Raw genomic sequence first — 15,263 nt, 5'->3', positions numbered from 1 at the left:
TCCGGCCTGCCAGCTTTAGTTTGCTTAGGGTGGGAGGTTCATGTACTTTCTGCCAAACAGACTGTTCGCTGTGAGGAGCCTGGAACAACCGCCTCCCTCCAACAAGGTTCGAGTGTCAAAGTTTGCCGGACCCACGCTGGTTGTGCGGTCCGACTGGATGACCTGGTTGTTGGCACCTGATGGTTGTGAGGTTTGCTTTGCTCTCTGCACAACTGTCCAGGATGAGTCGGTAAGTGACAGTCTTTTTACTCCCGCTTTATGCTCCTCATATTGTATATTGTTTATGAGGTTCCCGGAATGGTTTTCGTTCTTAGCTAATTGTTGGTTTTCTTACAGGCGGACGAAGCTTCCAAGAAGTCTGCCTTGGAATCCCTCCGGGCCTGGGTGGCTGGGTTTGGAAGGAACGTTCCGTGGGGGAAGCCCTACGTCCTCGACGCCAGGTTGAGGACTTGCTCTACCCCGGGCGCACGGGTGGCGCCGCAGTGCCTGAAGACCTTGCCACCCCTATCATCCAGCAAATCCGGGATGAGACCCAGCCACCCCAAGCGGATATCCTCTACGCTGAGGTCTCGGAGGATGTGGTGGCCTTGGATCTTAACCTGGAACCATGAACACAGAGCAGGACCAGGTGAACAGTGGTGAAAAAGTGAGGTTGTTGGGGCGGGCCCCCTTTATTTGACTCCCCTGCTTCATCCATCTCTTCTTTTGAACAGGTTTTGTGAAGTCTTCCTCCTTGGGTGATAGAGCTCCGTCTGCTATCCCCAAGTTGAAGTTGAAGACTTCATGGAGGGAAGGGCTACAAGTCTCGACTTCCAAGAAGGCATCGCCCTTCCCCGTCAGGCTAAGGTTTCAGGACCTGTAGCCTCCGGGAGCAAGTCTGGTTCCTCCAGCAAAGGGGAGAGCGAGTAAGAGGGCTGCAAAACCAAGAAAACCTCGCCAACCTGTTTCTTGGTTGTGCAAGGCATTTGCAAATCAGCTTTATAAGCGGTTTACAGAGGACCTAGATTCGAGATTTAATAAAATCTCTGAGAGAAGTTGGCCAGTCATGATAACATACTGGCGGGAATGGCTCACCCACCCCCAGCCGAACCACAGTATGTTATCCCGACACTGCGGACCTCCCGCCGTTCGATGTCGGTAACCCTTGGCGCCTCCCGGGCCATCCAACATGATGGCAAGCTGACACTTGATGGTCTTGGCACACGGTTGGAGGAATTGGAGTTCTTCCCCCGATTCCTGCCCCCTTCCAGGCTTCGTGAGGCTTACGGAGGAAGCTTGGATCGGTCAGACAAGGTTCCTGGGGAGACTGTCATCTCCCTAGGGACCAAGCTCAGTCGGCTCTTCTGAAAGGAGACTCTGACGGAGTGGCAGGCAGATAACATTAAAGTTGACTCCTTTCAAGGGCAACTTTACTATGTTCGCCCTGGGAGACAGACCTACCCACCCCTTGCTTGGACAAAGTCGCTCTGGCTCTGGCCCGAGCGTGCACTAATGATGGTAATCCGTTACCACAGCTAAGAGAGACAGACCCTACTTCCTGGTATTCCCAGGAAGTAATGAGTTCTGGATAGACAATCCACTTTCACGGAAGCTGGACCCCTTCTGCGCTTCCACGACCTTCAGTGAGCAGCTCCCCAAGCTGTCAAATCATTGAAAGGCGGAGTTTGATGCTCTTGAAGCTAAGTTACCCTGTCAATGAACTCCGGCTGCCGCACCTGAACTACTGCCGTCTCCCTGCTTGCTGACCATTCTTCCAAGTTTTGGCTGTCCCCTGGCTGGCTTCCAGTGACTTGTTGTTTATCATGGCCAGACTGGAATGTAGGAAGTTCATCTTTGCAGATGGACTATCCGCCACGAGCCTAACAGGACAAGGAAAAAGATCTGAAGGGACCTAACCTCTTCCCTGAAGAGGAGGTGACAACAAATAATGGCCGAGGCTAATACGGGCCAACCAGAGTCAAATTCTCGCTGGGGCATTTTTGCCTATAAGCGTTCAAGAAGACCCCAGAATCGGCCGGCCCCCAATCGAGAGGAGGCAAACGTTTCAGGAGGCATAAGAGGCCCCACCATCAGGCGGTAACAACACCCCCAGTCTGGCAGTAGCACAGCCTTCTACTTCCAAGGCTCACCCCAACAGGTGCTGGTCCAACCAGCTGCACCCTCCTATGTGGGAGCTGTACAACCCCATCATTGAGGGCTGGTTACTTTCACGGCCTTAAGGGGTTGCATGGGGGAGGAAGAGGCAAAGCCCTCATAGAGGGAAGCCCAACACCACCCCAAGGGGAAGACCTGGACGTGGTAGGGGAATAAACCCGCTCCCTCCCACTGAGAGAACACAGGTAGGCGGTCGCCTGTTTTGGTTCAGGGACCAATGGACCTTCAGCCCTTGGGCACACAGCATTGTGTCCAAAGGACTAAGGATGGAGCTGGATCAAAAACCCTCCTCCTCTAACCAGGTTTTACCAGCCACCCACATCAATCCTAAAGGATTAGTGACAGAATTGCTCAACAAACGTTCGAAAGCAATAAAGAAAGTAAGGCACCTAAAGTTTCAAGGCAGGTTATTCACTGTTCCCAAAAAAGACTCCGATCAGCAAAGAGTGATCCTGGATCTGCGCGTCTAAATCTCTACATAAAATGCGACAAAACAATAAGAGAGCTCAAACACGGACTCTACAAGCGTGGAGTTTCACCACCTCTATCGATCTTTCAGACGCTTATTAACAAGTTGCGCAGAACTTCTCTCAGTTCCTCGGTTTTCAGAGTTGGGAATCAAGCCTACTCCTTCAGGGTCATGCCCTATAGGGTCTGAACATTGCGGAAGGATATTCATAAAGCTGGCGTACACGGTAGTACAACAACTCCGGTCTCGAGGGATATCCCTAAGCAAAATATTTAAACGATTGGATAATTTGGGCAAAAACAAAAAGTTCCGGAGTGTCAAAGCCACGTCCATAGTCATCAATTTCCTGGAGTCGCTAGGTTTTCAACTGAACAGAGAAAAGTCCCGCCTGACTCGAGTCCCGTTTCAGTGGTTGGGTCTCCAGTGGGATCTGTCATCTCACACGCAATCTCTTCCGCCTCCCAAGAGGAAAGAGATAGCATCTCTCACCTGGATACTCAAAATCCATCAGCATCCCGCCGGTCCCAAGAAAGGGTCCTGGATCTCTTCAGTTTGCCTCAGTGACAGACCTGCTCTTGAAATAAATTAAAAGACATAAACAGATTGTGGCGGAGTCGAGCCAATGTCAAGCTCAGAGACAAGGTCTCCTTTATTCCTCAAATCTTAAAGACAAGACTAAACTTGGACCACGGTCAGAAGGCCTGTCCAAAACAGTTCAAAATCAATTTCCCCCTCCGGCACTAGTTGTTCACACAGACACTTCATTAAAAGCGGCTGGGGATATTCACCAAAACAAAAGTACAAGGAACGTGGTCCACAATGTTTCAGCAGTTCCATATAAATACCCTGGAAGCTAAAAATAAGCGGTCTTTTAACTCAAAAAGAAAAATCCCCAATTGATTCATATCAGGTTGGTAAAAGTCAGCGCAGTGGTAGTTCATTGCATCAACAGGGGCGGCTCCAAATCAGTTTTAGTAATTTGCTATCTTCTCCCTGGCTAACAGTCACACGGTTGGCACCTGTCAGCCACCCACCTAATGATAATACTGGCGTGGTGGCGGATTCCCTGTCCAGGATTCACTTCATTAGACGGAGTGGTCCTGCAACAGTGGAATCTTTCAAATGGATTTGCTGGTAAACTGAATCCAAGTGGATCTGTTCATAAAATACGGAGAGTATCAAGCTCCCCTGTTATGTGGCCCCAACCTGGACCCTCATAATGTACAGACGCAATGACAGTAGATTGGAACAGTTGGGAGAAGATTTAACAAAATAAATTTACTAAAAAGTTTTACACAAACTCAGGACATTCAAGGTCAATTAGCCCTAGTAGCCCCTATTGGCAGAAGAGCAATTGGTTCCCTCTTCTTCAGGAACTGGGATTACGGAGTCTTCGGATTCCCCAAGCCCATTCTGACTCAGACAGTACAAACCAAGACTGTGTCAGCTTCCTCAAGAATTCAGAATGCCCTAGTTTTATGGACTTTATAAAATGCAGCCCAAAAGGAGCAAACATTGACCCTGTCAACACTCTGTTTTTAGAATCAGATAAAAGAGATTCTACTCTTAGACAGTATGACTCAGCAGTCAAAAATTAGCCTCCTTCCTAAAAGCATCTGAAGCCAAAATCATGACAGCTAATTTAGGAGTTTCCTTCTTTAGATCATTGTTTGAGAAAGGCCTTGCTCGCCACTATTACCACAGTCAAGTCAGCATTGAAGAAAGTATTTCAGAGATATTTAAAATCGACCTTACAGATTCATACTTTTCATCTATCCCCAGAGCACCAGTTAGCCTGAGACCAGCATATCAAAACAGTCTGTAACGTGGTTTCTCAATAACCTAAGTTAGCATCAGAGATGGATAACTTTCATTGCTCTTATCAGGATCTGTTAAGGAAGACTTTATTTTTGATTAGCTTGGCTTCAGGTGCTAGAATCTCAGAGCTTTAGGCTCTCACTGAGGTGATAATTATGTGAACTTCCTCCCCATCTGGAGAGGTCCTCCTTTCCCCTGACCCTAGATTTTTAGCTAAGAACGAAGACCCACAGGACAGGTGGTCTCCTTGGAAGGTGGTGCCCCTTCCTCAAGACCAGTCTTTATGTCCAGTTTATACACTTAAATCTTACCTTTTAAGAACTCCACAGAGTAAGTTTCATTTTATCAGGGAGAAAGGTGGTACTCTTTCACTAAATGCTATAAGACAACAAATTCTATATTTCATTAATTAGCCAACCCAGATTCAGTTCCCAAGGTTCATGATATTCGAGCAGTTGCTACTTCCATTAATTACTTTCATAATATGGACTTTACAGAGTTATCTAATTGGTTTTGTGTAATACGGGTTGGCCCCCAAAAAATCATCTAGTGTTTTAACGCCACTATTTAAAAATCTGGTGGAAGCCCTGAAATTTTCTACCATAGCTGTGGAAGTGTCATCTCCCCAATTAATTAATCATATCCTACATTTCCCCAGCCCGCCTGCCTCATTTACTTCTCTGCTTATTCTCCTGGTTGATTATACCTCACTGCCTGGCTCCTCATATTGATGTGATCTTGTATCTGTTGATGGAAAAGTGTAATCTGACATGCCATGATTGTTTTTCTTATGGGGTACTGGACAGTTTTTATTTGGCTCCAGGCAACATATGTATATGTTCTGTATATGTTAATGCTCATTGATTTTGTCTCTATAAAACTTGTTTAGCTTAAGTTTACGTGTATAGTATTAAGGTTAAATTTCAGTTATTTTTTGTTATTTTTAATGTTTCAGTTGCTTTAAGTAATTTTAAGGTTTTTGGGCTTCTTCTCCAGTTGGAAAATAGAAAAATAAAATTAAGACTTTTTGATGTGACTTAGATTTGTATGCCTTAGTCTTAGTATTCTTGCTACATGGAAGAGATTGCTGAATTAAAATTAGTAAAACTTTTGCCATTTTCTTCAGATTCCCCCATTTCTTTGACAAAGTAGTTGCAGCCTTGGCATGATTCTTATCACTATTTTGGCTGACACGGGACTGAACTCAGAGCTGGATTTTGACAAAGGAAAAATCTATTTCTGAGGAAGGTCCCATCAATTGACCCTGCATGATCACCTTGACCCCCCTCTTGCACATGCCAAGTCTGGGGTTAGTGCTAGCATGGAATGAGGTAGGTGGCTGCATAAGTGCCAAAGCACTGGACAGGGTTTTTCACTTTACGGTGTTGGGGCTGTAACGGCTGCACCGCTCTGTTCGGGGTTTTTCAGGGAGAGATCTTCTTTGCAGCAGAGGTTTCCTGGCAATTGATGGTAGTGGTATTTCACTCACCTTTCTCATTACCACGTCTTCCTAAAGACGCTCGACTTGGTTAAGTAACTAAAGCTTTCCTGAAAGCTCTTTTTCTCTGGTATATCTAGCAATGTTATACCTTGGAACTGGGCAGGAACTAAAATGGAATTTCACCATGAACGGGACCTTCACACACTGAAATAGATTTTTCCATCTGTCAAAACCTCTTTTATGAAATAAAGGGCAAAATATTGGAAGAGAGAGCAAATAATCATTTTACATTATTTAATGTAAGTCTTCTAATTTTATTAAGATAATTGAAGCACATATTATCTTTAAAATTTAATCAATTAAAGGACTTAATAAAATGTTGATCCAAGGGCTGATGAGGGACATTGTGTCAATCAAGAAATAATGGGTTTGTACTTAAAAAAAAAATTTGTTTTAGTAATTCACATTGTTTCATCACACACCCATAACTTTTACATTGCCACAATAAAAACCAAGAGGAGTGAGTTGAGCTGCTGGCACCCAATTGAATCCTGAAAGGATCTTAGAAAACAGGGAGGAAGCATTTTAGTTTAGAGGTATCCCAGTAAAATTATAAAAAGGTTTTGATGAAGGAAAAACCTGTTTTTGGTAGTTCACTGTTGAGTCTTCAAGGAGTTACCTTCCATGGGCTAGCAGAGCTCCATGGTGACCAAACTAATATCAGAGAATTCTCTTCTAGTTGGTCTTTTTGGCCAGGTATTGTGTCATAATGATTAACATTATAACACATGATGGAGTATATAATGGACTCAAAGATAAGAGGGCACTTTCCCTTATCTTCAGCGAAGCTGAACCCAGTTTTTCCAACATCAAAAGAACCTGCAAGAAAGAGAAGTGACTATTGCGCATCCGCCCTCTTGTTTACAACTAGGCTGTTAAAGACCAAGGAGCCATTACTCTCTGTTGGTCAATGCAGGATGATCCCTCGCTCAAATCCATGCCTTTTCGTCAGGGAAGTGGGAGGGTTTTGAGAGCTCAACAGCGACTACCAAAACTAGGTTTTTCCTAAGTCAAAACCTGCTTTTTGATAGTGTAGTCGCTTGTTTCATCCTCAAGGAGCTTTACAAAGAAACTGACAGGTGACAAAAAAGGCTTAAGCTCTCACTTTTTAATCCCAACACCCCAGAGGAAAAAACATTTCTGATCCGAGGTCAAGCCACAGATTTCAAGTCCCATTCTTTATTCCAAATACTCTTCAGGTTTTGGTACCAAGGAACAAGAAACTATACATGAACTTATGTTTTAGGATGTAGTTCTACAGTGGCTTACCTAAGCATGCTGGGTTTGGTCGCAGTACTGTCACCCTTCTACAAGCAATAGTTAGCATATTTAACATCAGTAAGACCCCTGGTTTTCTGCCAAAACACCTAGGGGTTAAGACTAACCATGCCACCTACTGATACACAGTGTAGTCGAATTTGTTCGACCATGAGGCAATAATTTAACTGATGACCACCCTGTATATTTGGAGACTTCTTCGAAAGACACACTGCTGAAGAAGGCCAACAATGTACTTACTTTCCTAACATCAAATGACCTAGGAAAGGAGTGTGGATTTGCCTTTTTAATGAGAAACACCACAATCATTCTCAGCCCTTGTAGGGAGAGTGGTTAGTTTGTGCTAGGTTGTGGAAAATAGGACCCTCTGGGATGTTTGCCGTGACTTCTAGGTAAACCTTCCAGTGCTTGAATTGGGCATAATGTCTTGTCTGCTAAACTGAGTTTTCTTATATGAATGGGTTTCCTTTTTAAAGGATTCTTATTCTTGGCCAGGAATGATGGGCCAGAGGACAATAATAACTGATGGTCAGCTGTTTGCGTGATGCATCGTCCCCATCTAAGAGAGCCCAGTTCACTAATACGAGCTCCTGATGCTAATGCAATCAAGAAGATCGCCCTTTGTCGCATGTGTGTTGTGGTTGTATTAAGTCCAATGAATTGAGGGGTTGATAGATGTCTAAGCACCTTGTTCAAGGACCAAGTAATTGGAAGCCTTTCAGGAGTGGGCCTTTGTAGAGCAAAAGACTGCAGAAGGGAAGTGACAACTTCTTTACTGGAGTCAATCCCGAATCCATAAAGCAAGGGTTCCATTAATGCAGCCGTGTACGCCATGACTGTTGTCATCGCAAGCCATTTGTCTTCAAAAGGGTATATAAGAAAGAAGAAAAGTAAAAAGTGTTTCTATAGAAATCTTAACTGGGCTCTCAGTATGGATATAATCTAGCCATACCTTCCATATGGACTGGTATTGCCAGATAGATGATGTCTATAATTTTTGCATAGGTACCTAGCAGCGTTGGGTGAGTAATTTTCATGATAGATATTTTTAAAAATCTATAAATGAAGGTCTCGCCTCAGAAAGGAGGATGTGTAAACGACTTTCCCTCCTACTGTCTGGGATAGAACAGCGGACGGTAGTGGAACTGATCTTTTCTTCCGTTGTTAAAGTAATAGGAACCAATGCCTGTTTGGCCAATTTGGGGCTAAATAAACTGTTCCTTTGAAGGTTAGAAGTTTGTTTCTTGGAACAATGGAGAAAAGATATCGTCCTCCCCCCTTGTTCCAGTCTTTAGGAAGGCATCTCTTGCTGTTGCTTGACTGTCCAGGTTCGGAGACATATATCAGGAGTTTGTGATTCTAGTACATGGCGAACATGTCCACTTCCAGTGTGGAAGCATGCCAGCTATTGTTTGAAGAGAGTGGTTGTCCAACATCCACTCTGTTGAGGCTATCGTTTTCCTTGATAGAGAGTCTGCTATTGCAATAAGACCGCCTGTGAGGTGAATTGCAGACGTGCCACTTCCTTGCTTGTGCCATCTGAAGGATGGCTAGCATTACCATATTAAGAGGAGGTGATTGTGATCCTGACCTCTTGATGTAGGATACTGTAGTTATGGTGTCTGTCTCTCTTCTGGAGGTTTGAGTATTTTGAGAGACAAAAAGACATCCATCAGCTCCAGGAAATTGATATAAAAATTCCTCAGAGTAGCTGATCACCTCCCTGCTACCTGACGATCCTCCCAAATGTCCTCCCAACCTGTCAAAGAGGCATCTGTGTGTATTGTCACTCATTTAGACGGAGGAGTCGGGGTGATCTGTTTCACCAGAGATTCCTTCCGGATCCAAGGCCGAAGTATCTCCCAACTCTTTTAATCCTTTGATGAGGTCAGTCTCGTATTTTTTTTTCTTGCATGTGATAGCCAGAATTTGTTCACATTTCTAGTTGAATCTAAGTACTAGATCTATTACTGATGTGAAGGAACCTTTTGAGGACTTGATTTATTCTGTTTTGAGTATGATGGGGAGAAACAACAGGCCGTGAAGAGTATCCCAACACAGTCCCAGCCACTGAAAGTGTCTGCTGGGCGTGAGGTAGGGTGTTTTCAAATTTATTATAAAACCTTTTGACTGTAGTCTGTTGACCACTGCTCTTAGGTTTTTCAAGCACTCTTTTCTTGTGGGCCCGCAGATCTTTTTGTTTGAGTTCTTGAATAAATACCATTGCTAATTTTGTAAAATATTCTTGGGCAATGTTTAGCCCAAAAGGGCATGACTTTGAATCTGTACGTATCTTTTCCTGTCCGGAACCTTACGAAGGGGCGGAAGGGGATGGCTATAGGGATGTGCCAGTGGAACATCTTTCAGATCTATAGAAACTGTCTCAAGTCCCTTTTGGAATGATTCAACATACCTGGGCAACACTAATTATTCAAAAACTTTTGGCAAACATTGTGCTTGTTCAATGTTGATTGGTTGAGATCACTCTTCTTTTGGAGGAATCCTTTTTGAGGACACTGAAGATACATAGAGTAATTGGTGGCAAATATATGCACGTTTCTCTATGGGCCCCATTAACAGGGCCTTTCTGTACATATAAATAATGCTGTCCCCCCCACAGAGAAAACTTCCATTGCCTGTGATGTTGTCCTCCTCTGACCCCCAACCATAAAATTCCTATTGGTATCTGCCTCTTCCTCTGCCTTTGCCTTTAAGAAGGCATTCCAGGTGTTGCTTTTTCTTTTCCCCCCTATAAGATGGTTTATGGACCTTGTGAAAGAGGATGTTCTTGCTGTTGTTGTTGTTGTCATTGTCCTATTGTTTGAGTTGAGCCACAACAGACTCTAAAACAGGTCCTTACAGAAGGGGTTAGAATGTAATAATGCAGACATTGAGAGTGATTTGATGGAGCCCTCCAATTCTTCCATTCTTATGCTTTTATAAGCCATTCTAGGAAGTCACAGAGTGCTTCTCATTGTTCTCATACTGAAGTAAAGTGATATGTCTGTATTCCATAGATAACTCTACGAGTTCATATGAGTCACTATAACTCTGCAAAATGGATGACACATGAGCCAGTAAAGTGAGCTCTAAAGTACCAGTAATTACTTTCTGAGAATATGCCGAATTCAAATCAGAAGACGGCTGAGAGAGATAGAAAGGGTGCAAACCTTGGTCCTGAGACATGCTACAGTTCCTGTCTGTGAAAAAAGGGGGGGCACGATCTTTCCCCTAATGTATACAGTCAAATTTCTAACCATAACAGAAGAATATTTCTCAATTACCTATTATTCATCTCCTGAACCACATAGGGAGCAAAAGAAAGCAGAGCAGAAGGAGTGAGGGAGGAATTATCCTAAGTTGGCTATCAGGCCATGGCGGAGGAGGAGGAAGAGAAGCAACGCTGGAAGAAAAAAAAGGAAAAGAATGAGTAGGCTTAGGCCCTGTCCTTTCAAAAATTGTCTATGTAATCTATCGGCCTCTAGCATCTTCCCATATTTCAAAAAAAAATTTTCATCCTCTCATCAGACTCACTCCTTATTATTCACGACAAGAAAACCACACTCATGCCTCAATGGCTAGGGCTAACACACACATGGACATCATGTACAACCAAAACATTCGGTTTCCCCAAACTCTTTCCTATACAGCCTAAAGCTTTCATCTCTGCTTGTTGTAGAAGACATAATACAAAAATAAAAAAACAAGTACAATACTGTACAGGAGAAAATCAGCCAGAAATAGCCAACATTATTACTGACGGCTGATTCACATATGTCTGCCAAAAGGACACGGCATGAAGAATTATGACAAGAACATAAACATTCCAACACCACCTGGCGGAACAGGTGATTACTGAGGCAGTCCCTAGTGGGTTAGGCAAGTATTATTTTGTTTTATTTGAATGCAGATCACACCTAATGGAAATGAAGATATAAGCTAACTTTAACAGTAGGTAAGATTCATTCTAAATAGTAAGTGTTTCATAAAACTCCTTAGCAGTAATAAACACTCAAAAAGATAAAATGCAACTCTACCTGATAATCTGGTGACACTTTTTCTGACATGATCAGGTACATCATTTGTGAAAAAACCTCATCTAACCCTGTCAAAAATGCTTCTTGGATACATTGGTCCATCTCTTGCTTCAAAGTGTCATCTAGCTCTCCAGCTGTAAACATAAAAATGATTCAAACTTTTAATTTCTAAATTCAAGTTTCAATAAAATTAACTAATTACTGAGAGATGAGTTTTAAAATAAAACTTATACTTTAATACAAATCCACCAGCTTTAAATAAGCCTGTTCTTGCAGTCACAGCTACCCAGACACACAAAAAGAACAACAAGCCCTCACTTGGCCAGATATCCCTGAAAGCACTTTTGCAGTAATAACAGTGGTTGTTGGGGTTGGGAGGTAGGTACTTTTACTGCATGAACATGACATTTTTATGTTTTTTTTATGACAAAGTAAAGCTTTACGTATACTTACCAAGTAATTACATTGCTTACAGTTTCACTCGCTGGCAGCTTTAAAAGTTTTAAATTCGTGGTAGTGCTAGCGTCGGTGTAGATGACTAGTCCCCACCTACTTTCGGGGTAAGAGAGGAGCGACTTCAACAGCGTGATTCAGTTGTTTTGCCCTCTTTCCACAATGGGAGGAGGGAGGGCTTGATTGTAATTACTTGGTAAGTATATATAAAACTTTATTTTATCATAAAAATGTCATTTTTATATATGTATAACTTACCAAGTAATTACATTGCCCAATCCCATATTGACATGGAGGCGGGATATACGGATTAACTACCCCAAAATATTATGGATGATAATGAGTCAGACAGAAATATTAACATTGGTACAATGCTTGTCGTTCCTTACCTGGTATGAGCTGCTGCAGGTAGATACTGCCTCTGGTCGGCACTCATCTTAACCATGTAGGGTGTGGTGAGTTGGCCAGATGCACCTCTACATCAGTGGGTACTTTGCAACAAGTGATGAACCTGGTGACTAACAAAGTAAACTTTGAGACAGTTGCCCCTGCCCTGGGCACATACTAACCAACCAAATGACCAGAATCAATGAACACAAACATCACCTACACCATAAAATATAAAAACACCACCCACCCATTAAAAATAAGACTTGTGGGTCTCCAGGTACACAGTACCCCAATTCCATTTACGACTCAACACCCAAGTTCAAGGTGAATAGAAAAAGGAAGGAAGAAAAGCTCCTACCCTTCCTCCCCAAACAACATGCCAGCCAAGGATAATGGCCTAAATTACTACAATTTTCAAAAGTAGTTTCACATCACTAAAAACTAATGGGTCACAAAGATAGACTTACACCTCCAGTAAGTCACTTGAAGAGTTGATGATAGTTTAGACAGGTTGTGCTTTGAAGGCTAACTTTTTTACGTAGAGACAGTTCTGATCTCATGAGCTTTAAGCTTTGACAGACGTTAAAGCCTCTTTCTAACCTAAGAATGGGCCTTGAGATCAGATCTTCAAGAAGAAACACAAGCCTTTCTTTGATAGTTGGCACGAGATGGATTCCTAAACAAGCACCACAAATTACTCAAGGACATCGAATCTTCTCCATTCTGTGCAAGTAGTGATATAGTGCTTTCACTGGGCACAGAACTCTCTCCTCCTCATCTGGTCCTAGTACTTCCATCAGGCTTTTAATAGTGAAGGAACACGACCAGGGCTTGTTGGGTCTTAAGTCTTTGCTAAAAAGCCAAGGGTGAAGGAACATACAGCATCACCTTGGGAAAATCCCACTCTCTTGTCAAGCTCATGCACTTCACTGACCTTTTTAATGGTTGCTAACGCGTCACAAGAAAGAGGGTCTTCCTGATAAAACCTCGTAACGAAGCAGAATGATGAGGCTTAAGGGGTCAGAGAGCCACTTCAAAACTACGCTCCAGAGTCCAATGCGGCCTCTTGCCCCTTGGATTTGGAGGGCATCGTAGGATTTTATGAGATCGGACAGGTCCTGATTAGCAGGAGATCCATATCTCTGTGCCGAAACATTGAACTCAGCATAGCCCTGTATCCTCTGATCATAGAGGAGGACAGGTCCCTAGATGTCCTCAAGTACAGGAGAAATTTGGCAATGTCTGCTACAGACGTCTGAGAAGATGAGATGTCACGTCTTCTACACCAGGCTCTGAAGATTGTCCACTTGGCTTGATAGACTTTGTCGGAGGAGGAGTGCCTACACTTGGCAATAGCCTCTGAAATTGCCCTTGAAAACCCCTTCTATCTGAGGAGTTTCCTGACAATCTAAAACCTGTCATGGCCAGAATGGACAATCCATGGTGGAACCACCTGAAGTGGGGTTGTTTGAGCAGACTTGGTTGCTGTGATAGCAACCTCGGGAAGTCTGTCAGCAGTTTGAGGAGATCCAGGAACCATTCTGTCACGGCCAGAATGGAGGCCACTAGAATCATCGTGACATTCATGTGGTTGCGGAACATGTTGAGGACGTCTTGTATCATGCAGAATGGCGGGAAGGAGTACAGATCCTTGTTTGACCAGTCTTGTAGTATGGCGTTTGTTGCCCATGCTAGAGGGTCTGGTACTGGAGAGCAAAAGACTGGTAGACAATGATTCTTGGACGTATGTATATAAATATGGTAGCCTAGCCTACAATATAAAGCATACTCTATACATACACGGTAGAGTAAATATTAATATTAGCTAATTCTGGAGGTTCATGCCTCATATGGGGTTTCCAATTCAGGTGTGCATCAAATTTGTATATTACTGATTTTCAATTCTATTTCTTCACCTTCTTCCAATTTTTATTTTTATTAAACATGACAGCTTGAGTTTTTTCTATGGAAAATCTAAAGCCTACAGATGAGGTCCATTCATCTATTTTTATTATGGTTTTATTAATCATTCATTCTACTAGTTTTATGCATAATGCTGTACATGGCAAAATCATCCATATACAGGTTACTTTTAATTCCAACCAGTAGCGTGTTACTGATATCATTACAGTATTTTCATATAATTTTCATGAATAAATGCACTTTTTGTAATAAAACTATTAAAATACTCAGGTATAAGCATTTTTACAGGGTTTTTCTTGGTTTAAGCTATCAAAATGGGCAGTTCTAAGTGTTTTTAGAGGTTTTGATTTAATGATTTGACCTATTCGCGGGAGGGTGTGGGGACATTAATGCCAAATAGTAAAGATTCACTTAATTGCTATTGTAAACAGAGTACTGTACCAAGAAAGGATGCTTCCTTGTGGGACTCCATTTTCAAGTGGGAATATTCTTGAAAAAACATTATCTATTCTCACCTGAAAAGTGTGATCAGTTATAAAGTTTTTAATAAACTTAGGAAGATAACTGTGTATGTTATTATTATGCAATGATTTCAATATTGCATAACTCCATGTAGTGTTGTATGCCTCTTGAATGTCAAAAAAGACAGCTATTGTAATTTGCTTTCTTTCAAATCCTTTATGTATGTGGTCTTCCAAATTAGATAGAGAATCTAATGTAGATCAATTACATTGTGAACCAAACTGGGTAGGACTCAAATTTTATTTTCCTGAATGCGCCATGTAAATCGTGCATTTACCATTTTCTCCAACAACTTGCTTAGACAACTTGTTAAAGAGACTGAGCTATAATTATTGGCAATACTAGGATCTCTTCCAGGTTTGGGTATATGAATTAATTATTATTGCATTTCGCCATTCATCTGGAAACAAATTTTGGAGCCATAAATGATTGTAAAATTTTAATATGTATATGATTTTGCCAAAGGTGCTAGGTGGCAAATCATTTCAAAGCAAATATCATCACCTCCAGGAGCAGATTCATAACTGTTCAAGAGAGCATATTCCAACTCTTCCATACAGAATTTCTTATTATATAATATATATCTTCCTTTGTCTCAAAATTAGGTATTATAGATTCTGCTTTATTCTTTATTTTTTTAAATGTTTGTCTAGATTTAGGTCACTGCTTACTTTGGTAAAGCTTTCCCCAAGTATGTTACTAATTTTGAAGATATCTA

At 42.2% G+C, this 15,263-nt stretch overlaps 1 pseudogene; it reads right to left on the bottom strand.

Moving 5' to 3' along the window:
- The window catches only part of LOC136837153 (3'-5' RNA helicase YTHDC2-like), a 1,085,270-nt pseudogene that overhangs the window by 561,657 nt on the left and 508,350 nt on the right, over positions 1–15,263 (bottom strand).

Source organism: Macrobrachium rosenbergii, chromosome 58 (genome assembly GCF_040412425.1).
Source record: "Macrobrachium rosenbergii isolate ZJJX-2024 chromosome 58, ASM4041242v1, whole genome shotgun sequence".
Classification (NCBI taxonomy): Eukaryota; Metazoa; Arthropoda; class Malacostraca; order Decapoda; family Palaemonidae; genus Macrobrachium; species Macrobrachium rosenbergii.
This window is presented reverse-complemented; position numbering and strand designations above follow the sequence as displayed.